The sequence below is a fragment of the Bubalus kerabau genome, chromosome 16 (genome assembly GCF_029407905.1).
Source record: "Bubalus kerabau isolate K-KA32 ecotype Philippines breed swamp buffalo chromosome 16, PCC_UOA_SB_1v2, whole genome shotgun sequence".
Classification (NCBI taxonomy): Eukaryota; Metazoa; Chordata; class Mammalia; order Artiodactyla; family Bovidae; genus Bubalus; species Bubalus kerabau.
Genome location: NC_073639.1, coordinates 63,938,161 through 63,966,051, shown reverse-complemented (window position 1 = coordinate 63,966,051; position 27,891 = coordinate 63,938,161). Strand labels below are relative to the sequence as shown.

The following is a 27,891-nucleotide window of genomic DNA, read 5'->3' as shown; positions in this document are numbered from 1 at the left end:
GATGTCATTCCACTTGTTTATTTTTGCTTTTGCTGCATATACATCCAGTGAATAACTCTGTTAGGAGGTGACGCTTCCCTTGACTCTTCTCCCTAAATTCTGATAACCTTTGTGTTAAAACCATGTTATGAGCTTATTTTCCAGAGTCAGGTAACATAGGGGTTGGGGCTGTCATGTACTCTGTGACTATGGGAAAGGTGTTCCATCTGTGAATATTTGTTTTCTGTATAATGGGGGTGATAGTACTCAGCTCAAAGACTTACCGTGAGGATTAAGAAGGCTCATGGCACATAGAAAGCATTCAATAAATATGATCAATAGTTATTATTTACTACCACCCTTCCTAATTTTCAGAAGAGGTCACAGAGGCTCAGAAAGATGAAGTTACAAACTCAAGGTCACATAGCTTATGAGAACAGAGCTGAGATTTTAGCACAGCTCGAGGCTTGATTTTATTTTTTTTATAGAACTTAAAAAATTTTGTTTATTTTTGATGGCACTGGGTCTTCATTGCTGTGGGAGTGGGGGCTCCTCTTCATTGTGGTACGTGGGCTTCTCATTGTGGTGGCTTCTCCTGTGACAAAGCACAGGCCTCTAGAGCACAGGCTCAGCGGTTGTGGTGCTTGGGCTTAGTTGCTGCGTGGCATGTGGGATCCTCTTGGACCAGGGATCAAACCTGTGTCCCCTGCATTGGCTGGCAGATTCTTATCCACTACGCCACCAGGGAAGTCCAAAATAAATAGTTTTATTTGGCTGTGCTTGGTCGTAGTTGCAACACCTGGGATCTTCCATCTTCACTGTGGCATGTGGAAACTAGTTTCCTGACCAGGGGTCAAACTTGGGCTCCCTGCACTGAAAATGTGGAGTCCTAGCCACTGGACCACCAGGAAAGTCCCAGCCCGTCAGCTTTAGTATGTGTTCTTTCTCAAGGTTCTATCAACGCCTGTGTGTATGTGTGTGTATTAGTCGCTCAGTTGTGTCTGAGTCTTTGTGACCCCATACGAACGCCTATCACCCACTAATGCACGCATGGCCCTTGGTATGTGCAGAACAAATCACAGTAGAGGCAACATCACTCCTGCCTTTTTTTTTTTCCTTCTCATTTTATTTCCTGTTGGGCGAGTATCTTTTCCCTCTAGATGACCTTTCTTCTTTTTTGGTGATTCTTCTAACATGGAGCAAAACACACACACACAAGCAAACTAAACAGGGTCCACATTTGCAATCAAGAAAACACTTCACAGATGTCTTCAACTTGGAAAGAGCACAACAATCAAAACAGATAAACAATCCCTGGCTAATATTGCCCAAGACTTGGAAAGCCCGAATGCTTTCTGGAAAACCAGGGTGGACTGGCCCAGGATCGTTCCTGTCCACAAGAGTAACTACACATGAGCGGTCTCAGCTGGGTCTGGAGACCCTCTCTTCAATTTCCACATATGTGTGACTGTGGGTGGGAGCTGGGAACATTTCAACTCACAAAATCTGGCAGTTGTATTTTTTTGACATGTGCGTGGTTGACAGAATTAATTGTGAATAACTGGAGACCGCTGACCTCATCTGGGGAGGTAATGGCATGAAAGGACTGAGTTGAGCGGCCTGGGGTTCCATTTGCAAAATGTGTTTTTTACCCTCTCTGAATTCAAACCGAATGCAAATAGAAGGAACTAGTGCAGATGAGAAAGAAACCTACCATTTCATATACCTTTAGCTCTGACTTAAGACTTCTACTTACATCTCTTGAACTCTTTCTCACCCATTGCCTTGTTCGTCCTTAAAGCATGCTGTTGATTTTGAGGGTGAGAAAAGCAAGGTCCTAGGAGAGATTGCTTTAAAGCATTGCAAAGTAGTGATGCGGATGGACCTAGAATCTGTCATACAGAGTGAAGTAAATCAGAAAGGGAAAAACAAATATCGTATATTAGTGCATATATATGGAATCTAGAAAGATGGTACTGATGAACCTATTTGCAGGGCAGGAATAGAGACATAGACATAGAGAAAAGACTTGTGGAAACAGTGGGGGAAGGAGGGGGTGGAACAGTTTGAGAGAGTATCATTGATATCCGGAGAAGGCAATGGCAACCCACTCCAGTACTCTTGCCTGGAAAATCCCATGGACGGAGGAGCCTGGTAGGCTGCAGTCCATGGGGTCGCTACGAGTCGGACATGACTGAGCGACTTCACTTTCACTTTTCACTTTCATGCATTGGAGAAGGAAATGGCAACACACTCCAGTGTTCTTGCCTGGAGAATCCCAGGGACGGGGGAGCCCGGTGGGCTGCTGTCTATGGGGTCGCACAGAGTCGGACACGACTGAAGTGACTCAGCAGCAGCAGCATTGATATATATATGCTACCATGTGTAAAATAGCTAGCTAGTGGGAAGCTGCTGTATAACACAGGGAGCTCTGCTCAGTGCTCTGTGATGACTTAGAGGGATGGGATTCCACCTGGGTGAGGCTCAAGAGGGAGGGGATATATGTATGCATATAGTATAGCAGAAACTAACACAATATTGTAGAGCAATTATATTCTAATTAAAAATAAATTAATGGGTTATTCCTCAATACAAAACAAAAAGTTAAAAAATAAAGTATATGGGAGAAAAGAATTTAAAAGATATATATATATATATAAAATCATAAAATAAAACATTGCAGAAAAAATATCTTCCCAAATGCTTTGCACACAGAGCAATATTAAACACTATAGTTGCTAATGGAAGAAGAACCTCATTACCTGGTTTTATAATAGCTAAATATTAAGCATTAATCACAGCATAGTTTAATGCATTAAGTTCATGACTTCGAGAGTCTGGCAGGCTTGTGTTTGACCCCAGTCTCAACTGTGTGAACTTAAACAATTGCTTAACTTCTATGATCTTCAGTTTCATCCTGTGAAATGCCATTAGTAACAATCCCTGCCTTTAGGATTGTAGGGAAGTTTTTAAATTTTTTTTTAAAACCACAGCACATGGCATCCACTCAGATCTTAATTCCCTGACCAGGTATTGAACCTGTGTCCCTGCAGTGAAAGCATGGAGTCTTAACCACGGGACCATCAGAGAAGTCCCAGGATTGTTGGGATGTTTGATATAAGTTATATAAAATTCTTGGTCTTCCCTAGTGGTTCAGACAGTAAAGAATCCACCTGCAATGAAGGAGACCTGGATTTGATCCCTGGGTTGGGAAGATCTCCCAACCCGGAGAAGGGGATGGCAACCCACTCCAGTATTCTTGCCTGGGAAAATCCCATGGACAGAGGAGCATGGTGGGTTACAGTCCTTGGAGTCACAAAGAGTTGGACATGACTGAGTGACTGAGCATGCACGCATACAACAAAACTTCACAGTGAGTCTCTAGAATAATGACTTTATTTTTTTTTCTGAAGGTATCCCACAACCTAGATGGAGATCATAAGCTACTTTCCTCTCTGTGAATAATTCCAGTCTACTTGGCTTAATGTACCAAGGTTTATGGTACAGTGTTTAAGACAAAGCCAAGCTTGGGTTTCTTTGAAGGACAGCAAGGAGTAACTTACTGTCTTTATTCCCATTTAGGATGGTTTAAAAACACACAAGCGGATGTTCTCTTCCAAACATCAAACGACGGCTCCAAAAATACAGGCTGAAAAAAAAATCCCATCATCCAATTTTTTGGCCACAACAAACAACAGTTTACGAGAAACACAATAGACTCAAGAGACACGGCAGCATTCCTTAGCATCTAATGTCAGTTGACAATCAGCAGGAGAACCACAATAAACAAGCAGCAGGCGGAGCAGAAAAGTTACACACCCACACCATATGGTGGGCTGCCACTGTTGTCGGCCAATGAATCACCTTCGGTCCCCCGACCTCATAGAGGACCAGGCACAGCCACGTGACTCTGAGATGGCATTGGTCTGATGGAACCCCACCATCCCTCCAGCATCCCAGAGTGTGAGATAGTGTGCACATTCATTGCATATGGTCTGCTCGGTCCACTGGCATCTCAGCCATGAACTCTTGCCTCCAGATCACCTAAACCACGTTGCCCAAACTTTATTCTCATCCCAGGAGATGGTCCTTAATGAACTAGTTCCAAGGTCAAGGAAGACTCAAAATGCTACCTACATCATCATCATCAGGGACTCAGGTGGCTTCTAATTCCCTGTACTGTGAAACCTAGAGCATCACTTGCATTCGGGGCAGCGGGGAGAGGAAGACAGAAGAGAAACCCCCTCCCTCTTAGAAACTCCTAGAAGTAAGATCATTCATTTAGATCACTGTTCATTTAGAATGAACAAATAGATCATTCTTTTAAAGTTTGTTGACCTAAACTAGGGCCCACGGCTTCTCAGGGTTATAGGAAGGCTGAAAGAAGTGGACTTTTACCTGGGACGTAACTGCACTATTAAAAGTTAGGCCACTAAGACAGAGGATGAGAAGAGATGTTGAGATTGGGGTGGGGAGCATCTGGAACCCTGCTGTGCCACCACGATCCACTTCTCATGAAACACTGGACACAATAGTGACTGCCATTGAACAGTTTTTGATTGCTTATTATGTATCAGGTGCTACAGTGAGCACTCTGCATCTCTTACCTGGTGAGTCCCCATAACTGATGAAGTGAGTACTCCTATTTTACAGATGAGGAAATCAAGCCTCAGAGAGGTCAAATGATTTTTCCAAAGACACCCAGCTGGAAATTAGTGCAGTGTTCTGCACTAATTCAATTTCATCTTGACTTTGCAAACAAATGAACAAAACTCATGCTCTTAACAGCATAGTATCAATACATCATTTTATAATTCAGCATCCTTGCACCAGGCTCTTACTCTGTCTTTGCCTTAATATTGGCCTAGTGCACTTCTATTCACCCATCAAGGACTGTCATAAATGTCCCTTCTTTTGCTAAGTTTTCTTTGAACCCTCCAACCTCTGTACTATGACAACTTGATCATTCATTTATCCTTTCAATTATCATCTGTGGAATCTTATGGATTAATCATTGTTCTAGGGGATATAAAATAGGGGAAAATACATGATTATCTTCAATGTTTGTAGTTTCTTAGACCATCAAGAGCAATGCTGTTCCAATTGAACTTTCTGCAGTGATGGAAATATTCTATATCCCTATTTGTCCAATATGGCAGCCAATAGGTACTGGGACTGTTGAGCACTTATACAACTAAAGAACTGAATTTTCAATTCTGTTTAATGTTGATTAATTTAATTTCAAATTTAAAAACTGACATGATTCAGCTATTGGAAACTATTCAGCTGAAGAGCATGATTCAGTTATCCAGCTATCAGTTTTCAAGTATGTTTGAAACAACTTTAGCATGTGAATCTGTACTTTTCAGCTATAGTGATTATGACTCCTAAATATAAAATCTCCAGAATTTTTAATGAAAATTTAACATCCAAATAAGAAGGGTTGTTAGTATAAAATATACCTCTTTTTGAAATCTTAGGATGAAAAAAGAATGTAGAATTTCTCATTGATAATGTTTATCTTGATCACATGATAAAATGACCATATTTTGGATGTATTGGGTTAAATAATATACTTAGTAGATTAACACATGTAATGATATTAAATTAATTTCACAAGTTACTTTTTAAAAATGTCACTGCTTGAGGGAATTCCCTGGTGGTCCAGTGGTTAGGACTCTGTGATTTCACTGCCAGGACCTGGGTTCAGTCCCTGGTTGGGAAACTAAGATTTTGCAAGCTGCATGGCATAGCCAACATTTTTTTTAAAGTCATTGCTCAAAACTTTAAAATGCCAGATGTGGCGTCCCTTAGATTTGTATCAGCTAGTGCTGGGCTAGAGTGTAGACCATTTTACAGTCTGTTCCTTCTGCTGAAGAAATATCAGTTCTGAATTACCCCTGGCCTTAGCATGAATGTAGCACACACCAGCTCCTCATTTAATAACCATTGGAAGAGCAAAGAGGTATCTCTTTATAACCCCGGTGAAATATTTTTTCTCTTTCTGGGTTTCACCACAGTCGTTGAAATCTTCCAATTCATGTGAGAGGCTTCCCTAGCTATTTCACATTTGGTCAGTGATTCCATGGTTTATGACCTGAAATACTTTTCTTATATTGAGACAGTGTTAGGTCTCAGAATTGACATCAATCTAGAAATAAGACAGTAAAGGATACTCTCATTGGCTTCACTCATTCATTCAACAAATAATCATGGAGCCTCTACCATCTGCCCAACACTGCCTTCAGAGGCTGAGGGTACAACAGCGAGGCAGCCAGACATAGTCCCTACCCTAGAGGGAGAACAAAGAAATAATAAGAAACATGTAGATCCTTCATTTAAGGAGCTGATCTACTGGATTTCTCTCCCCATGATCTTTCAGTTATTTCTCTTACTGAGACTTTTTCCTTTTTTTCTCCCTTCCCCTTTCAGGTGAGGTTAGGGAAATCCAAAGAAGAGATTTTGTGATGAAATCCTCCTTGTCACTCAGACAGGTTCCTGGAGGGACCTGGGAGAGGAAATCTCAAGCCAGACCCCAGATGAGACAATCCCTCCAATGCTACGATGGCTTCTCCGTCTTCAGTTCTTGACAGATAGTTAAGATTAGTCAGCAGGAGGATTGACTGTGGTTCTTTAAAGTAGCATATAATTATAATGCTCAGTACTTAAGGGTTGTCTTTTATTTCAAGCTCTTTCAGCACAAGCATACGATGAGCCCTAACTTCATAATCTTGGCAATTTTCACTACGTTATTATTCTTTTTTTATGAAATTGTAAAATGACCTACTTGAACACCATTTTGAAGAAAGCCTTTTTATTAAAAAGCATTAATCTTCTCAATGTTCTTTTCTTTCTCTTCTGTTATAATCTACTTTTCTGAGCCTACTGTGTGCAACTTGAAAGCCAGGTTATGCATGTTATATAGTGCCCTGAGTGCTCAGTCGCTCAGTTGTGTCCAACTCTTCGCAGCCCCATGGACCGTAGCCTGCCAGGCTCCTCTGTCCATGTGATTTCCCAGGCAAAAATACTGGAGAGGGTTGCCACTTCCTCCTCCAGGGGATCTTCTCCACCCAGGGATCGAACCCAGGTCTCTTGGGTCTCCTGTATTGGCAGGTGAATTCTTTACCATTAGTGCCACCTAGGAAGCCCCATGTGGTGCCCTATATATGCCCTATATATGTTTTGGTTTAAGAGAAAAGATTGTTCCATTCTTCTACCCATTCACTGCTCTAGCCATAACGTGTTGAGTTAGTCAAGGACTTTTTAGGTCATGGGGAGCAAAATGTTACATAACTTATACCCAGAACATGAAAGCATTGGAGGACATTGGTGGATATTAAAGAAAACAAAGGCAAGAGTACACAGTAGACCTCACAGGGGCCTGGGACCAAGACCCTCGAAACTCCAGACCCGAGATGACTCTTTCCATCTATTGTGGTTCACAGGGCTTCTCAGCTCAGTGTTCTGTTTCTGTGTATCAGCTTTCTCTTCTTTTCTCTCTGTATTTCCCTGCTTACTTTCACATGGGCCAGACACGGCCACACTTGTTCCTGTGTACTACTGAGATGAAGCCCCAGATCTCAGTGCCTGACTCAATGAATGTTTATTTCTCTCTCTCATCAGTCTTCTATGTATTTGGGGAGACCTTCTCCATCTTTTTTGCTCTTGTGAAAGAGTACATGACCCCTAAGGTCATCATAGGGGAGGAAGAAAGGGCTAAAGAGTTGCATGGAGGGTGTTTTTATTTTATTTTAATAAAAAAATTATTTAGTTGACTGCATTGGGCCTTAGTTGTGGCATATGGGATCTTTTGTTGTGGCGTGCAAACTCTTAGTTGTGGCATGTAGGATCTAGTTTCCTGACCCGAGATTGAACCCAGGCCCCCTGCACTGGAAGTGCAGAATCTTAGCCCCCGGTCCACCAGGGAAGTCCTCTGGAGGGTGTTTTTAAAGGTGGGCCTATCTCTGCCCACATTCCCATCAAGCAGAACCCAGTCAAGGGACCCTAGTCTCATGTCAAGGGACCCCAGTCTCATGTCAAGGGCAGCTGGAAAATGTGGAGGAACACAGGGAGAGCTGGTGAATACCATTGCCTCTGACATACCGCCCCAGTAAAATGTAAGCTTCCTGAAAAAAAAATACCCTCCATGCAACTCTTCAGCCCTTTCTTCCTCCACTGTGATGACCATAGGGGTCACGTGCTCTTTTGCAAGAGCAAAATGTCAGGAAGGGACTTGACTGAGCCTTCTAGCACCTGTCACATGCTAAACACAAATTAATGAAGACATAAATGAATGACAGCTTACTATCTGGAACTTCCATTTCCTTCTTAGTTATGAGCTGTGTTGTAACATTCATTGTGAACTCTGTCTTTTTAATTCCATTTTCAGTCCTATTAGGGTAGGGATGAATCTTGACATTCTTTTGGATCCACCATTTAACACCATCCCAAGTTCCTTGCGGATGTCCCTCTCTTTGGAGGAATAACGACAACTGCATTTACCATAGTTCCCAGAAGGAAAACTGGTAACAAGACTTGAATTTTATTCTATTATGGTTTCTATTTTTCATTGCTTTAATGATTTTACAAGCACTCCTTAACATTGCTATCACATGCCAGAATTAGATTCCTTGCCTCCCTCTTATGCTTTCTCTCCCCAATCTACTTCCTTAATCTTTGGAAACTTTCAGGCCTTGAGTCAATGACCCTGAAGATCCTAGCATCCAGATACAAGGATTTCCAGGTACATTAAAAAAAATCCTACAAGTTACTTTTTCTAGGCTAGTTTGTGGGGAGTCTGCAAGACTATGGCTTTATATGTCAGAATTTGGTTTTTTTTGGTCATGAACTCTATCCTCCAGATTTTGACCTTGGTCCCAAGAAGATTTGGAGATAAAGTATAAATGTCTCCATAAGGGCTCAATACCCCTACCACAAAGTTCAGACCACAGATCCTAGAGCTTTGTTTTCCAAGCTTTCTTCAGTGAGAGTTCTGTAAGAGGTCAAAAAGTATTTCAGCAGGAAGAATTTCCTGGTGAAACAAATTTGGGAAAAAAAATGCTTAGTATGTCCTCCTTTCGGGAATTTGCAATATAAAGTACAATATTAAAGGCACTGAGAAGGTCTGCACATGAACAAATGAAAAAAGCAAGCAAACATATTTAATTTTGTTTAGCTTAGTTTATCCCGACTTATTCAGCCATGGATCTCTTTTTCATGCAATATGTGTTAACATCTTGTGGACTTAGAATCCTTCTGAGCATAGTTTTGGAAACTCTGCTTTCACCTATGTGATTTCCAATTCTTATGTCCATTGTGCAAACTTTTCCATATGTCAGAATTAAGGCGCAGGGAAGGGAAGGAGCTTATGCACAGTAACTGAAACTTATGAGTTACATAGCTGGAATTTGAGCTCTTGCATGATGGATTGGAAGCCCCCCCTTTTTTCCCTCTCTCTGTCCTATACTATTCCCAAGGTATGGTGAGTTGCCTGGAATTCATTTTAATTGTTTGATAAAAATAATTTGTAATTAATCGTTGATTGCCTGTCAGTGAATGCTATTCTGGAGAACTTGAAGACAGTTTATTCTCAGCTCCAACGGTCTGCTTTGCATTATCAATTTGTTAAGAAACTCTCTCTCTCTTTTTTTTTTTCGTGTAGAACTGTGCAAAAAGCAACTTCCATCCAGACTGTCTGAATTATCCAAAAATTCTGAACTGATGGCATCCAAATGAATAAGACTTTACAGAGCTGCACTGGGAGAGTTGATTGGATTTGTCAGTTTTCCTGTGGATACGAAGTCCTGGGTGGCTTGACTGTAAGTACGTTGGAACATAAATAATCACCAAGTTTTCAGGTGAATTCCACAGAGTCCATGGGAAAAGAAAAACTCTGGCTATGTGTTTGGGAATCTATAAACTATCGGAGAAAATCCAGCACAAAGTCCCAAAGTGGGAACTCAGGGATGAGGGTGTTCGGGGGAAAAGAAAGAAAAAAAAAAAACAACACAAAATTTTTTTTTCCCCCCGAAACTAAATTACTTTCCAGCAACCAGTGCTAAGATTTAACAGCCAAGAAGAGTCAGGGTAATGAACTTTCCAAGAGTTCGTGGACACTAGGCATTCAATAAACTCCCCAAACTCCAAAATGCTAGAGGGTCAGAAAGCAAGGAAAACATGTTTTTATAACAAAAAAGATGACGTCTTGGATCGATTTATTTATTTATTTTGTACAAAGGTTTTGTTTTGTTTTTTTTTACAATGTTCTGTCTCTTGGCTTCTTGATCTCTTCCTCGTCTATGTCAGGGGAGGGTGAGAGATGGGGCAAAGGCCTTGCAAAAACTAGACTTGGATCCTTCTCGTGTATATTTTCCAGAGACTTCGTGCTGGTGATGAAAGGTCTGACCCAGGAATTTGAAGTTCATCAGAGGGGTGTGGGGCGGGCGGGGGGAAGCCAAGAGGCCTCCCCACCCCAGCTTCCGTCTGCCCCTGTTGGCTGGCCGCCAGCCACTCTCATTCTTGAAGGCTTGGATCAGTGCTGCCGTTCACTCGTGGCTCTATCTTCCCTTAGAAGGAAATGGCTTTTGCTTCTTTCTGGGATTTGGGGTGTGGGATTTGGGGTGTGTTTGGCTTCCCTGGCGGCTCAGATGGTAAAGAATTTGCCTGCAATGTGGGAAACTTAGGTTCGATTCCTGGGTCGGGAAGATCTGGAGAAGGGAATGGCTACCCACTCCAGTGTTCTTGCCTGCAGAATTCCATGGACAGAGCCTATAGTCTATTGGTTGCCGAAATGTCAGGCACGACTGAACGACTAATACTTTCACTTTCAGGTGTTTCTAGGTTAGAAACAGACGACACTCTTGGGAATTCCCACATATTTATTTTTATTGGAGTTTAGTTGCTTTATAATGTTGTGTTAGTTTCTATTGTACCGCAAAGTGAATCAGTCACATGTATACATAAATCCCCTCTTTTTCTGATTTCCTTCCTATTTAGGTCACCACAGAGCACTGAGTAGACTTCCCTGTGCTATAGGATAGGTTCTCATTAGTTATCTAGTTTATATATAATAGTATACATATGTCAATCATAAATTTCCATTTCCTCCCACCTTCTTTTCTCCCCTTGTTCTCTACATCCATGTCTTTATTTCTGCTTTGCAAATAGATTCATCTGTACCATTTTTTTTCTAGATTCCACATGTATGCATTATACACAATATTTGTTTTTCTCTTTCTGATTTAGTCCACTCTGTATGACAGCATCTAGGTCCATTCATGTCTCTGCAAATGGCACGATTTTGTTCCTTTTTATTAAAAAAAATATGTGACACCAGCTTGCACTGTAGGTCACTTGGACTGAGAGGTATCATTGGAAATCATCTCTTCCCGTTCTCCCATTTTACAGATGGGAAGGCAAAGGTGCAGAAAGGAAGAAGGGGCTTGCTCAAGGTCACATCATGGGTTAGTTACAAAGCCTGAAGAAAGAGCCAGTTTTCTTGCTTTGTAACCCAGATCTCTTTCCTTAGTACCATGTTGCCTCTCACAGTTCATTCAGTTAGTCTGTGCTGAGCCCCCACAAGGCGCCATGAACTGTGCTGCTGTTGTTGTTAAGTCGCTAAGTCATGTCTGACTGTTTGCAACCCCATGGATGGCAGCATGCCAGGCTTCCCTGTCCCTCACTATCTCCTGGCGTTTGCCCAAGTTCATGTCCATTGAGTTAGTGATGTTGTCCAACTGTCTCATCCTCTGCTGCCTTCTTCTCCTTTTGCCTTTAATCTTTCCTAGCATCAGGGTCTTTTCCAACGAGTCATTTGTTCACATCAGGTAGCCAAAGTATTGGAGCTTCAGCATCATGAACTGTGTTAGGTGCTATTAATATTTGGAACTCAAAGATACCACTCAAGAAACTGAAGATCTAAGCTGGAGGCTGTAGACCCTTAAGTCATGAACTGGGAGATGTAGAGGGGAGAGTGTGGAGTTGGGAATCAGATTAGCTTGGGTTCAAATGTTGGTCTTCCATCGATTCTAATTCATCATGTATTTTGGGCAAGTTATTTAGCCTTTCTGAGCTCCAGTTTTCTCATCTTTAAAACAAGAATGGTGATAGTCTCTACCGCTTATGAGTTGGGGAAAAAAAGCGGTAATACATGGAAAATATCTTGCAAAGTGCCTGGCATAAAATACAGAACCCTGCATGGTTGTCATGAATAATAACTACTGTGGTAAGTGCTTCAGATAGTTAAAGGTACAGGATTCCACAAATACATGGGAAGAAGCAGCTAATTATGTCCCCAGGCGGAGATGAGAGAAAGTGGAGCCCTCTTTTGATTGGATTTTTCTGCCTGATTTGTGTGTGGGGAGAGTGTATATTTTATGGCTGAAATCTCTCTACAGGCATTTCCAGTCTAAGAAGTGCATTTTCCTATAAGAAGTGACTCTAAAGACAGAGCTGTATGCTGATGTAAATGCAAAACAGGACTCTCTAGTTATTGACCAGCCAGACAGGAGAGTCTTTTAATGGCTATGCCCGTGTCTGAGTACAAAGATGACCCATGTCCAGAGGATGACCCAAGACACAGGAGTTCTCAAATGCCTTATGCATCATCAGAGATCAAATTAGTTGAGTCATTTAGGATTATATACATTTAAAAAAATGTTGGAATGCTTTGGAAATTGACAGTGCTATAGCGTTCATTTTCTGATGATGCTCATAGCAGTTGGTCTTGACAAGCGTTTCCCAAAGCGTGCTTTGTGGAACACTAGATCCATGACATGCCCAGCAACCTTGGGCAGAAATGTGTATTCAGATACTCCCAGTTGTACCTTTGAACTGATCCACTTCTTGACCCAGAAGACTTTTCTGTAATCCCTAGATTATGAGGCCTATGAATACAGGAATTGTACCTGTTTGTTTTTTTCCTACTGTATCCCCCAAACCAGCACGATTTCTGGAACATGTTGTGCTGTGCTTAGTCATGTCCAACTCTTTGTGAGCCCATGGACTGTAGCCCACCAGGCTCCTCTGTCCATGGGGATTCTCAGGCAAGAATACTGGAGTGGGTTGCCATGCCCTCCTCCAGGGGCTCTTCCCAACCCAGGGATCGAACCCTGGTCTCCTGCATTGCAGATGGATTCTTTACTGTCTGAGCCACCAGGGAAGCCCAGCAATCCTGGAGTGGGTAGCCTATTCCTTCTCCAGGGGATCTTCCTGACCCAAGAATCGAACCAGGGTCTCCTGCATTGCAGGCAGATTCTTTACCAGCTGAGCTACCAGGGACCGCTTAATACATATTTATTAAAAGCAATTTTGTATTTCTTAGGCAGGAAGAGGGGAGAGGAATGAATTACAGAGGAGCAAGAAGAAACTCTTAGAGGTGATGAATATACTTTTTATCTTGATTGTGTTGATGACGCCATAGGCATATATATAAGCCTGAATTTGAAGTTCATACTGTTTATGTCAATTGATACGTAATCCAATTATCAATGACACTGTATTTTTCAATTTGAAAAAAAAAATTATGTATTTCCTAAACTTGGCCATAGAAACTCCTTATCAGTGCACAGTATACCTACCAGCATTGACAAAAATGAAGTTTCTTTCAAATCAAAATTGCACAGTTTGCCCCAGGTGGGGCTCCAGAGGTGTCTTAGAGTAGAACTGGGGAGGAGGGGACATGGATGGAGTTCCAGACCCCCAACCCTTGTCTTAACCAGGACACTCTTGCCGTCACAGTAACTATTTTACTTGCTAGGATTTCTTTTGAACTGAGAGCTCTATGTTTTTACCACATTTCACATATACTTGTTTGAGAAGAAATAGCATCCCTTGGGGGTGTTGATATCACTGAAGGGAATAATAAGAGTTGGGCTTGACAGATTAACTTGATGTGTTTTAGGGGAGAAATGTGACTTGAAACTCATTTGATTATAGAGTCATTCCTCTATACTTATTGAATGTCTTTAAATGCCAGGCACTCTTCTAGAGTTTGAAAAGACAGGTAGTATGATAGACAAGATCTCTGAGTTCAACAGAGAAGGAGAAATACTGCATCTTTTTGTTCTTCAGTTGCTCAGTCATGTCCAACTCTTTGCGACCCCATGGACTGCAGCACACCAGGCTTCCCTGTCCTTCACCATCTCCCAGAACTTGAAATATTGCATGATGTCCCTTATATGCAGACTCTAAAAAGAAATGATCCAAGTGAACTTATGTATAGAACAGAAACAGACTCGCAGACTGAGAGAATGAACTTTCGGTTGCCAGGGGAGAAGGATGGGTTGAAGGGATAGTTAGGGAGTTTGGGATGGACATGTACACACTGCTGTATTAAAAATGGATAACCAACAAGGCCCTACTGTATAGCACAGGGGATTCTGCTCGATGCTGTGAAGCCTTAATGGTGTGTGGGGGTAGTTCATGTATATGAATGGCTGAGTCCCTTTGCTGTCCAACTGAGACTATCACAACATTGTTAATCAGTTCTACCCCAATATAAAATAAAAAGTTTTTTAAAAAAAGATGTCTGACTTTAAGGAGCTTACAGTTTGGGAGGGAAGGATACTGGTTAATAAATCAGAAACCAATCCCCTATGAAGCATGATTCTATATAGACACACATGTTGTGAAGACACTATGGCAGCGAGAGAGAAGTAGAAGTGTTAAGGGGAGGGATGGTAAAGAACGGTCTCTACTGAGATTTGAGTTGAGATCCAGGTCTGATGACTAGAAAAAGGGGTCAGTCTGGGTGGAGGGGACAGCACGTGAAAAGACACTGAGGCAGGAAAAAGATTGGTGTGCTCCAAGACAATAAGGCAAGCCAGTGTGGCCAGTGTAGGGCAAGCTAGGGAGTGAAATGAAATTGAATTGATGTAGGAGGCTGCATCTAGCTCAGTCATCTTCTAAGTGCTGAGCACTGTATCAGGCAAAGACCAGGAAGCCATGGATATTTGCTGACTGTACATACGATGACTGAATTTGCATCCCTTGGTTCCTGTCCTCCACAACCTTAGGTGCCACTATTTATGCATATTTTATAAAGTAAAGCTAATTAACCCCATAATACTGTTTTTGCTATTTTCCTAAGTATGATTGTATTCATGGGGTCAGTGTAAAATGATTTGATACTGACTATCCCCCTAAAACTTAAGGTTTTGGTGAAAAGTGTTGCCTGATTAACTGGACATGCAGAGGAATTGCCATCTACTACTGAAGGATTCCCTTTAAAGGCTGAGAGATCCAAGAAGGACCAATGATGTGGCTGAGGCCACACAGGGCGCTTGTCGTATACCAGGTGTGGGAACCCCCTTTCTCACCCTGAGATCGAGCTCGTGGCTAGAAGGATTAGCTGACCCATTTAACTCCATTTGCTTTGACATGCTCACGCTTGACACTTCCCCAGTAAAATGTGCTCAGTTCCCCAAATATGGGATTTTTGAGTGAAACCCTGATATTTAGCTCTAGGGCTAAAAGCAATGCTTAAATCCCCCAATTAGAAGCAGAGATGGAGATGAAATGGTCCCAAGGAATCTGGAGACACAACAGTTTCAAAAGGCAGCAACAGGCTGGGGCAGAGAGAGAGAAGTTTTAGATCTTGCACCAGGAATGCAAAGCTAAATAAGAACCAGTCAAAAGCTCTGGGGGTTATAAAGTGGAATTCCCTCTTGTATAGTACACAAGAGTTATTAAGTGTGTATATAAGACTCCTGTTTTACTTCATGTACATGATTATTTTATACAGGCGGGTTTGGAAAGAATTATAGGCTGAGAGCTGGCCAAGAGGCAAGATGAGCAGTGGGGAATGCGCGTGGCTGTTGCAATGTCATTCTTGGGAGCTTGGGCTATTTGGAGAATGCCACCGTGGGGTCCATTATGGGCTGAGGGGTTAGGGAGAAGCAAAGTGGAATTGGATTTTGTGTGGGTTCATCTTCAAATCGGCATCTCAGGACTGCTCTTTATAGGATGGGCCAGGTTTGAGACCGAGAGGAGCAGAAGCTGGGACGAAGCCCAGCCAACTGGGTTTGGTCCACTGATGTCCTGAGATCAGGAAGATAAAGAATGTCAATCTGACTTGCCAGACTTTAAGACATGAGCGACCTTGGGCTGTTCTCAACACACCCAAGTGATTTCAAAAGTGAAAAATGCATTCTCTTTCTGAAAGAAGTCCAGGAGGCAGGGAGCTGGGGCTAGACAGCTGCCTCGAGCAGAGATTCGATTACCTGCAAGACCCGCCTAGTGCGTGAGAGGCAGTGAAATTGTCTCCTTACGTCATCCTGGGGTTGTTTGTTTGTTGCTGTTGTTCAGTCGCTAAGCTGTGTCCAGCTCTTTGCGACCCTGTGGCCTATAGCCCGCCAGGCTCCTTGTCCTCCACTATTTCCTGGAGTTTGCTCAAATTCATGTTCATTGAGTCAGTGATGCTATCTAACCATTTCATCCTTTGCTCTCCCCTTCTCCTTTTGCCTTCCTCGGTTACCATCTTTTTTAAAGGAGGCAGGGCTCTGTATCAGAACTATTTGAATTCTTGATTTTGCTTCTAACTCTGTGATCTTGAGAAAGTTAATTAACCTCTCTGAGCCTCAGTTTCACTGATTATAGAATGGGGATTCAAACAGCTGCTTATATGAAAACATAATAAGGCAAAGGATATGCAAAGCTGGTCTCATCAAGTGACAGTCATATCAATAATAATTGTTATTAAAATTTTTAACGAAGGGCAATTAACTGGACTGGAGCGGGGAGCAGTCTGGCAGTGGCTGGACTGGCATTGTGTGTGGTATCTCTTGTTTGATGAGTGGAGGTCACTTACCAGCTGTTCTTTGTGCCCTAGGCTCTCTCTGGTGCAGCATACAAAACTTTGTTGAACTGGAAGTGGCTTTATAACTTGAAAGGAGTGGTCTTTATGGTGGCCTGCTTCTCAATCCTGGATAATTGAGATTCTGTAGACTCTAGACTGGCTGAATGCCATCCATGTAGATCCCAAAGCTCTCCTCTTGAGTATCCCCAAGATACACTTGAAGCCCAAATTCCTTGAAGCTACAATGTACCTCCCATCCTCCTCCCTCCTTTTTCTTCTTTCACCAAGCAACAGGTTCCCCGCCCCCTTCCCCCAATAAATCACTGTAACACGTCAAATAGGACACTGCAAAGCTTCAGGATTTGAAAACAGTAGTCCCTGGAGGAGAAGAGGGCAACAGAGGATGAGATGGTTGGATGGCATCACCAACTCAATGGACATGAATTTGAGCAAGTTCCAGGAGACAATGAAGGACAGGGAAGCCTGGTGTGGAATAGTCCATGGGGTCACAAAGAGTCAGACTTGACTTAGCAACTGTAAACAAGGCTTTATCCATTAGGTTTCCCCATTGCTTCTGCAAGGAGTTCTTGAACAATCCTGAAGTTCTATGAAACCCACTCTAAACCATCAATTTAGTTTACCCATTTCTCATACAGAGGGTAAGGTGAAACTAACTCTGAAAGGAATTTGTCCAAGTCTAGATAAGATATGCAGATCATGTCCCACCGTTCAGTTCATTAATAGATGCTATGAGTTTCCAGGAGGACCAGCAGATTCTTTCAACCACGTCACCCAAATTCAAGACTCAGAGGTTCCAGTTCAGTTACTGTGCATTACAGCTCAGATATCTAAAGGGAACACACTGATTAGTTAAGACTTGTTTTTAGGCAAAAATATACATGACCCATATTTGGAATCAGAACATTCATTGCAATCTGTGCTTGGAGGCAGACGTGTTTGTTTATTCTACGAGTTTTTAAAGTGCCAACTCCCCAGCAGCGAATTACTTAATGACTCAAACACAAACCCCAAACTCCAAACTGGCTCAAGAGAGGTGGCGATTACGGAAAATTCTACTTCATCTAGCCCAAAGAACTGACCACCCGTGAGCTGGAAAACAGACCTCAAAGCAGGAAAGAAACAGAAGTGTCCAAAGAAGATGTGGAAAACACAACCCAGAAAAAGCTGACCCTCAAGAAAGAAGTCCGGCAAGTGGAGTCGGGGGTAGATTTCCTGATGGTTTCTCAAGGCTGCCGGGGTCCTGCTTTCTGGGTGAGAATGTGATTGAAGACAAGCATTGTCTATTTTACAAAGTCCCAGAGAATTTGGATCCCAGATGTGGTAGACGATGGTCTTAGATCTGGGGTTGCAAAGTCCACATCTACCCAGACCGGGCAGGAAATGTAAATGACCAAGTGAACTGAGTGTAAGATGATACTAGACAGCTGACACTCAGTCCTGGGGGCTGTGAGGAGATGGGGACAGACCTCAATTAAAGAGAGCAGCTGCTGACCCCTAGCCACTGGTCGCCTGTGGAAAGGTGGGTCCAGTGTTGACAGTCATTCTGAGGTGTCAAAAGAATCTCCAATCCTTGATTTTCATGAGCAATCTGCTTTCAAAAAGATTGGCATTGAATGCACAGTTTTAAAGTCGTCCGAGGACTTTCCCCTCTTTCTCATTAATAGGCCTACTAATGATGGCCATGGACTTCCAATTGTGGCCCTCCTTTTAAGACCCTTGGAGTAGCAGAGGGTGCTTAATTCTACCCCTTCATTCTACTTATGCGGAAGATGGACCCCGGGTTCATCTTAAGTCACACACAACGGTGTCGGTGGCAGAGCTAGGAGAGGACCAGTTCTGAGTTCTGCCTCTCTTTCTTTCTCAACACAGATTCCAGACCGGTGTCAGTTTCCAGGATTGAAGAGCTATATGTGCTGAGTGAGGACATATTAAGTTTCCTGCTTTCCATGGAGAAAAGCAAATGCTACCCTAGCCCTTAATTAAGGATGTTATTGGTGACAATGATGGTAAATATCAGAAGGAGTGCTTTGAGCAGCAAATAACAGAAAATTCTGAGTCAAATCAACTTAAACAATTCATCAAATTCTTACCTTTCATGCCTGGAAAGTCAGAGGAAGGGTATGCCCCAGGTCCAGTGAGATCCATGATATAACCAGGAATATGAGTGCTTTCTGTCTTTCTGCTCTGCATGATTCCTCCTCCTCCTCCTCCTTCTCCCTCATTCTGAACCTCCTCCTCTTGGTTACAACAAGGCTTCCAATAGCAGGTGAGTCTATGTGGGTCATTGTCCCATCTGGAAAGAGAGAACGAAAGAACCTTGAAACTTTCCCCCAGGTATGGACTATAGGTTATTCGCTTTCATCTGCTGGAGCTGGATGTCCAGTCCTGAACCAATACAGTTACTCAAGGTAAATTGTGTGCTGATTGGCTGACCTGTGCAGTTTATTCCAGGAGCGGAGATGGGACCTTGTGGGGGAAGGGTTTACATGTGTGTGGTCACTTTCCTGTCTGTCCAGATACCTTGACTCTTCTTGGGAACCAGTGAACCAACTTAGGAATCTTCACAATATCCTCAAGGTGGGCTGGACTTAGGCTTTTCCACAAAATTCCTGTTTTCTGAGCAAATCTAGTTTTTTTTTTTTTTTTAATATTTCTTTGGCTACACCAGGTCTTTAATTGTGCCACTTGGGATCTTCCATCTTAGTTGTGGCATGTGGGACCTCGTTCCCTGACCAGGGGTTGAACCCAGACCACTGCATTGGGATTTCGGAGTCTTAGCTACTAGATTACCAGGGAAGTCCCTCAAATCTAGTTTAAAGTGGAACTTCTCAACCTTCAATTGCACTCAGAACCCTCAATGGATCTGATAAAAATGGGCATTCCCAGTCCATACCTGGAAGAGTCTGATTCAAGGAATTTGCATATTTCACAAACTGTCCAGGTGATTCTGATTTGGGTGGTCAAGTATTATACTTTAGGGAAAGCTCTGTGTGTGTGTGTGTGTTAGTCATGTCCGACTCTTTGTGGCCCCATGGACTGTAGCCCGCCAGGTTCCTCTGTCCATGGATTCTCCAGGCAAGAATACTGGAGTGTGTTGCCATTTCCTACTCCAGGGGATCTTTCCTACCCAGGGATTGAACCTGGGTCTCTCTGTATTGTAGACAAACTCTTTACCATCTGAACCACCAGGGAAGCCCCTTAGGGGAAGCTACTCGAGGCTATAAAACCTGGTTGTCCCATAACTCAAGAAAATTCAAGAGGCCACCAGCCATCAGGGAAATGCTGAGAGTTTTAATCTTTTGTGCCGTTTATTGTGATGGTACAACAGAACTCTCTTTTTCCTAATTACCTTGGAATTCTTAGAAGAGAAAGTTTCATCTGAGTTTCTAGTTATTGTTTTCTTCTGGAGTGCATTGAAGGAATTTTTGGACAAGAGTGAGGAAGCACTGAAGGAGACAGACATGTCATTTGTTCCCTCGGCTTCTACCCACATCCTAAATTATCCTTGGCCCATGGGTCACAGGATACTGGATGGAGGGTTGTTCTGATTTAATCAACCTGTTTGTGGAATTTTAGCTACTGTATGATTTAGGTTTTATTTAAATAAAGTTGAATCCCAAGTGAGAAACTATTTCCTTTTAATGCTCATTTAATCATTCTGCTAACTCAAGAGACTTTAGTTCTAGCATTTCACTCCTGCCTATTACGTGTTATATCGCTTTTGGCCAAAGAGAGAGGCGAGCTTGGGTTCAGAGGCTTGAAATATAATATCACCATAATTATATTAACTTTAATATAATTAAAAGCATCTAGCTATCATTTAATTATATTGTTTTGCTTTCATCATCTGTTGGACGGGATACATGCTAGATTATGCTGACCTAAAAAAAAAATCCCAGTGGCCTAAGACAACAGTCTTATTTGATACACTACCTGTCTTTCATAGGTCTCAGGGGGTGTTCTGTTCATTGGAATTACTCAGAGCCGGGCTGATGGCGTCACCACCATCTCCAACACGGTCAGTTTTCAATGGCAGAGAGCAAGAGAATCTTTGAATGTTCTCGCATTGGCTGTTAAATATAGTGGCCAGAAGACAAAAGGAGCTTCCGTTCTCAGCCCATTGGCCAGAACTAGTCACTGGGCTCCAATGTAGTCACAGGGGCCCAGGAAGTGAGAAGCTTCCTGTGACTGGGAGCAAGGAGATAGAGATAATTGGTAAAGAGCACAGATGTTCAGTACACACTTGGTGACTTCCTCTGTCTCCCAGCCAGTGCCCTCCCATCCTTGTCTTCCTAAAGCTTCTGAGGAAGGCACCTTCCCTTGGGATGTGTGGACATACATAGAACAGTGCATTGCAGACCCATGTACCTTCCCTGGTCACTTTGGCTTGGATTGACTCACCATGAACACTCAGCCAGGTGTGTGGGTTTCAAGAAAAGTGCGTTGAGTCCTAGTCTTGGCTTCTGCTGGCCACCCAGCTGACACTTTGATCAGGCTGGTGGGTGGTATCATTTGGCTGGCAGCCTGGCCAGAATGCCACTCCCTGGGCAAACCTGACTTTCTGGAAAGAAGGTGCACTTGACCATGGGGCAAGCAACAAAGCACACGTGGTGAGGCACGCTGGAAGTCTCCTACTCTCCGAGAATCACAGACCAAAGGAACCTGATGCTGACTAGTTAACGAAAGCACCAATCAGGGCAGCAACCTCTGCCACCATGACTTGACCTCCTACCAGGCTCTGGGCACCGCCATTAGCCTTCTGTCTAGATGATCTCATTTAATGTCCACAACAGCCTTGAAAGGGGAGCAAGGTTTCAAGAAGGTTCCTCTACTTTATCTGATTTGACACAGTTCATTGGAGGGAATAGCCATGGCCAAATGTAAAACTCAAGTTTTTATTACTAAGAAACATGTGTAATTGACGCTCCGGACTTCTATCCTATTTCTGATTCTCTAACCCATCTCCTCATTCAAGCAAGAGCTTAAGGATTTAATATTTGACTGCTTTTGCCATATCACCCCAAAGAAAATGTCTCCCACGTTGGTACTAAAACCCCCAATTTGAGATGACGGAACCGAGGCTCAAAGAAGTCAAGTTATACAGAATTCCAAAGTGGTAGAGCTGAGATCTTTTTCCTTCAATCTTTTATTTTTTTTTAAACAGTGCCTTTTCTTTTTTTTTTTTTTAAGTGAGTTTTTTTTTTTAATTACTTTACAATATTGTATTGGTTTTGCCATACATCAACATGAATCCACCACAGGTATACACATGTTCCCCATCCCAAACCCCCCTCCCTCCTCCCTCCCTGTACCATCCCTCTGGGTCGTTCCAGTGCACCAGCCCCAAGCATCCAGTATCATGCACTGAACTTGGACTGGCGATTCATTTCATATATGATATTATACATGTTTCAATGCCATTCTCCCAAATCATCCCACCCTATCCCTTTCCCACTGAGTCCAAAAGACTGTTCTATACATCTGTGTCTCTTTTGCTGTCTCGCATACAGGGTTATCATTACCATCTTTCTAAATTCCATATATATGCATTAATATACTGTATTGGTGTGTTTCTTTCTGGCTTACTTCACTCTGTATAATCGGCTCCAGTTTCATCCACCTCATTAGAACTGATTCAAATGTATTCTTTTTAATGGCTGAGTAATAGGCTGCACTGAGTCTTTGTTGTGGTGCTCAGGCTTTCTCAAGCTGTGGCACAAGAACTGAGTTGCCCTGCCACTTGTGGGATCTTAGTTCCCCAACCAGGGATTGAACCCATAGCCCCTACCTTGGAAGGTGGATTCTTTACCACTGGACCACCAGAGAAGTCCCTCAACTTTTTATTTCAAGTTTAGACTTGCACAGAAGTTTCAAAACAATCCCTGTATACACTTTACCCACTGCCCCTATATTAAAACTTTATCACATTTGCTTTACTCTCTGCCCCCCTTTTTAAACCATCTGAGATTCAGTTGCAGACCTGATGCCGTTTTGCTTCTAAATACTTCAATGTTTATTTCCTAAAAATAAGGATGGTTTCTTACATAATCATAGTACAGCTATTAAAATCAGGGAATTGATGTTGATATAGACACATTACTATCTAGTCTATCAACTTTGTTTATATTTTACCAGTTGACAGATGGTCTCAATAATGTCCTTTATAGCAAAATGATAAGAAAGAAGCAAGAGGCGAGGGAGGGAAGAAGAAAAGGAGGGAGGGGAGAGAGAGAGAGAGGCAAAAACAAGGTAAAATAAGAAGAGAAGAAAAAAATTTGAATTTTTAAAAACTTGCAATGTTTGTCTTTATTTTGTTCTTTATATTTTGAAAGTGAAAACAAATAATATTGATAGAGAAAGAGGGAGGGAGAGACAGGAAAAGAGAGAGGGGGAGAGAGGCAAAAACAAAGTGAAATTAGAAAAAAGAGAAGGAAAAGGGGAAAAAATTGATTTTTAAAAGACTTGCAGTGTTTGTCTTCATTTTGTATTTTATATTTTGAAAATGGAAAGAAACAGTATTGAGAGAGAGAGAGGGAGAGAGAAAGAGAGGGGCAAAAAGAAAGTAAAATAAGAAAAAAAGAGAAGAAAAAGGGGAAAAAATGGAATCCCTTAGTGTGCTCAGTTGCCTTTTGAGTCTGTTAATCTAGGAGGATCCTCGCACTTTCTTTGTACTTCACGCTGTTGACAGTTTTAGAGAGTTCAGGCCAGTTATTTTGTAGAATGTTCACCCATTTGGATGTGTCACATTAGATTTATGAGACGTACTTTGGACAGGAACCGCATAGAAGTGACGTGTATCTCTCAGTGCATGGTAGCAGGAGGCATGTGACGTCAAGATTTGTTCTGAGATTGCTGAGGTTAGCTGGGATCATTCAGTGATGGTGGGGTCTATTTCTCCCTTTCTACTTAGTACCTTGACAGGGGAATACTGAAAAGATGATGAAGATCAGAGCTAGGACTTGTCATCCAGCAGCCTGACTCTGGAACCCACAGTCACCTGCTATGCTCACCATTTCCCTACATTCCCTACATCAAGATTTACCAGGCACTGTGCTAAGTAAGTAAATGTGCTATTTCTTTGAACTCTCACAATAATTTTCAGAGCCTGTCTATCACCCTCAGCCCTTCATCCACATTATACAACACATTCAGGACCCAGATGAAATGATTGTTTCTCTCACTAGAAGAATTCTGAGGATGTTCATAGCAGCATTATTTACAATAGTCTAGGCATGGAAATGACCCAAGTGTCCATCAGCCAATGAATGAATAGAAGGTGCTAGTCACTTACTATCAAGTCTATTGACTTTGTTTATATTTTACCAGTTGACATATTGTCTCAATAATGTCATTTATAGCAAAATGATAAGAAAGAAGAAAGAGTCAAGGGAGGGAAGGAGGGAAGGAGAGGGGAGAGAGAGACTGAGTCATGTCCAACTCTTCTCTTTGAGATCCCATTGACTATATCCTGCCAAGCTCTTCTGTCTGTGGAATTTTCCAGGCAAGAATACTGGAGTGGGTTGCCATTTCCTTCTCCAGGGGATCTTCCCAACCCAGGGATTGAGCCCGGGTCTCCCACACTGCAGGAGGATTCTTTACTGCATGAGCCACCAGGGAAGACTCTAACGGATAAAGATGTGGCAGATATATATACAACGGAAGACTACTCAGCCATAAAAAAGAACAAATTTTTGGCATTTTCAGTGACATGAATGGACTTAGAAGGCATTATGCTAAGTGAAATAAGATAGAGAAAGACAAATACTGTATGAAATCACTTATATGTGGAATCTAACAAATGCAACAAACTAGGGAGTCTAACAAAAAAGAAGCAGACTCACAGATAAAGAGAACAAACCAGTGGATACCAGTGGGGGGAGGGGCAGAGAGGCAATAGAAGGGTGAGGGAGTGGGAGGTATGAGCTATTGGGTTTTAGACAAGCTCAAGGGTGTATTGTACAACATGGGGAATAGAGCCAATATTTTGAATAACTGTACATGGAAAGTAACTTTAAAAATAGTATAAAAATGAAAAAAAAAGATGAAAAAAAGAGAATTCTGAGAAAGTTGAATGTCAGCTTCATGATCATAAGACTCAAACTGAAAAAAAAATAAAAAGAAGAATCCCACAGGACTCCCGAGGCGGTCCAGTGGTCAAGACTGTGCTTCCCGGGCAGGGAGCATGGATTCAAGCCCTGGTTGGGGAACTAATACCCCACGTGCCATGTGGCCGAAAAAAAGAAAAGAAAAAAAAAAGACCCAAACTGGAAGCTGAAAGGGCTCTCATAGATTCCCTAGAAGTATTATCCAAACAAAACCCTTGCCAGAGAAATGAACTAATAGGGGAAAATCCATGTGCGTGTGACTCAGAAAGGGCCTTGGTTGACTGTAGGAATGGTTTTTTATGAGATTTAATATTCCCCTCACTGGAGACACATTACTATCAAATAATAAACAGCAGAGTCTATGGTGTTGATCTTTAAAGTAAATCCTATTGCTATTAGCTTATCTACCCAACTATTAAAACTAATACAATAATAAACTTTATGACACAGACACTTAGCTCAATTCAATCCCCCCTCTAACTGCACTTTTCTCCTTCTATGAGTGTTGGTTTTTCCAGCAATTTCCTGCTTATCACCAAACTATCTGGAACATGTTTCTATGTTTGGCTGACCATTTTCACTTGCCCTGGGATGCTGTTATACTCCTTTATCTCTCTCCCTGTTTCTCTCCCTCCCTCTAAATCTCCCTCTTTTTCTTTAAACTGAACTTTATCATGTCTCTCTACTTCAATCTGCGTTGAACTTTCTTAGCCTTTTGCTTCAGCAGGGAAGAATGCCTCTTATTATCAGTTTCAAGATCACCTGTCTCTTGGGGTTCAGAGTGAACTTGCAAAAAAAAGGTTGGGGGTGGAGAAAGCACCTCATATTACTTGGGGGTGGGAGAGGGGAGATCCAATACTCATTCATAGTTCCTCTGGTCTGTAATCTCTGCAAGGGTTGGCAATGTCAGGTGAAAAGTTGGGGGTAGGGGCTTCCCTGGTGGCTCAGTGGTAAAGAATCCATTTGCCAATGCAGGAGACATGGGTTTGATCCCTGGTCCAGGAAGATCCCACATGCTGCAGAGCAACTAAGCCCATATGCCACAACTACTGAGCCTGTTCTAGAGCCTGAGAGCCGCAACGACTGAAGCCCTCTGGCCCCAGAGCCCATGATCTGCAACGAGCAGCCTCTGAAAGGAGAAGCCCTCATACTGCAACGAAGAGCAGTCTTGGTTCACTGCAACTAGAGAAAAGCCCGAGCTGCAACAAAACACAGCACAGCCAGAAATAAAAATGTGTGCATACCAAGTTGTGTCCAACTCATTTGCAACCCCATGGACTGTAGCCCACCAGGCTCCTCTGTCCATGGAATTTTCCAGGCAAGAATACTGGAATGGGTTGCTGTTTCCTACTCCAGGACATCTTCCTGACCCCAGGCGTCGAATCTGTGTCTCTTGCACTGGTGAAAAAAAAAAGTTTGGGGCAGATCAGAAACTATAACAACAACAACATACAGAAGAGTAGTTTCTTCCATGTGGGTAAACTCCACGCAGGATGAAGGCATAAGGCAACATATGCATAGTCAAGGGGCATCCTGAGTATCTGTCCCCTAGGAGGTTGTCTTTTTGACATTATTTACTTATTTATTATTTACTTGGTTGCATCAGGTTTTACTTGTGACATGTGGAATCCTCACTGAGGTGCACGGACTCTGGTCATGGCGTGTGGGCTCAGTAATTGCCCTATACAGGGTAATTGCAGTACAGCCAATTGCCCTGTGGCATTTTAGTTGTGGGATTTTAGCTCCTCACCAGGGATCCAACCTGTGCCCCCTGCAGTGGAAGCTTGGGTTCTTAAATCACTGGACAGCCAGAGAAGTCTCAGGATGCTGTTTTATTAGAGATTGACATCTCCTCTCTCTATAAGCCCATGAGATCCAGTTTTGTTTCCACCATCAAAGATCTTTGTACTGAGAACCAGAAGAAGGAGCTGTTTAAGGGGCCAGTTGTATGAAACAATAAATGTATTTAAGGCTTAGAATGACACTCAGCGCTGAGGGATGCTTCATTAAGCACTGGAAGAGCGTTGGAACTGGGACTGACCTAAGGAGGGCCAAATTCACCCCAACATCTCATAGTCACCTTGGGACATGTGCTCATAGCCCTCACCATGTTAGCACCCTCTGTCTTCCACTTCTTAGTCCCGCAGCATAGAGATGGATTTTCTTACAATAACTATGGGGATGGGACCACCTTACAGTGTTTAATTCTCCACCACTCAGAACTCAGGCAGGCACAGACTTTGCAGCTTCATTGATTGAGCTTCTTCTGGCTTTAGTCTGATGAGCATCTCTAAGAAGAAGGTAGACATTGTACCAAGAGACTGTTCTCCGGTCTCTGGGATCTTATATTCCATCTCCAGCCATCAGTGTGAGTGGTGTTCTGCCCACCGTCAGGAAAATCATAGTATCGGGTAACAATCAATGGTGTGCATGGTAATTTGACTCACTGCCAAAACCCCACAGGTCTTACACCTTCCCCCTTCTTTTTAACTTAGTGGATTTGTGTATGTCTGTGTCTGAATGAGGTGAGAAATATGTTATTCAGGCGAGAAGAAAGACATGCTTGGGAAGATTTTTAATTTAGCCTGAACCCTGTCATACTTTCAAAATGACTTTTCTCCACACCCTGCCCCCAAAACTTGAGTATAAAAGAAACGTATATTCATTCCAGAAAATATGGAAAAAACAACGTATCAGTCAGAGGACACGACTGTTAAGAAATCTAAGCCCATTTCGACTGCCTGAAGCAGAACTTAATTTATTTGACGTGTAGCCTGGATCTCTCAGAATTGGCGGGAGGTTTTGCCAACTAGGTTTAGAAGGTGGGAATGAATTGTGGACTCAAACAGAGGCAGGGATGGGTGTGGGGAGCGGGGACCGCAGCTACAATATCAGGGTAGGAAGATTCAGGTCTGTGCACATATGCTATAGTCAGGGGTCTGCAAGGGCTCTGTCTAGCGCAACATTCACTGAGTGTTATGAGCTGAGCTC

The 27,891-nt window shown here is 42.6% G+C and overlaps 1 long non-coding RNA gene across 1 annotated transcript; it reads left to right on the top strand.

Moving 5' to 3' along the window:
* The first annotated feature begins 9,652 nt into the window (after positions 1 to 9,652).
* On the top strand, positions 9,653 to 26,085 carry LOC129630212 (uncharacterized). The gene is made up of 3 exons (XR_008703598.1): positions 9,653 to 9,797; positions 23,706 to 23,852; positions 25,876 to 26,085. It is a non-coding gene; the product is annotated as an uncharacterized LOC129630212 (long non-coding RNA).
* The last annotated feature ends 1,806 nt before the right edge of the window (positions 26,086 to 27,891 follow it).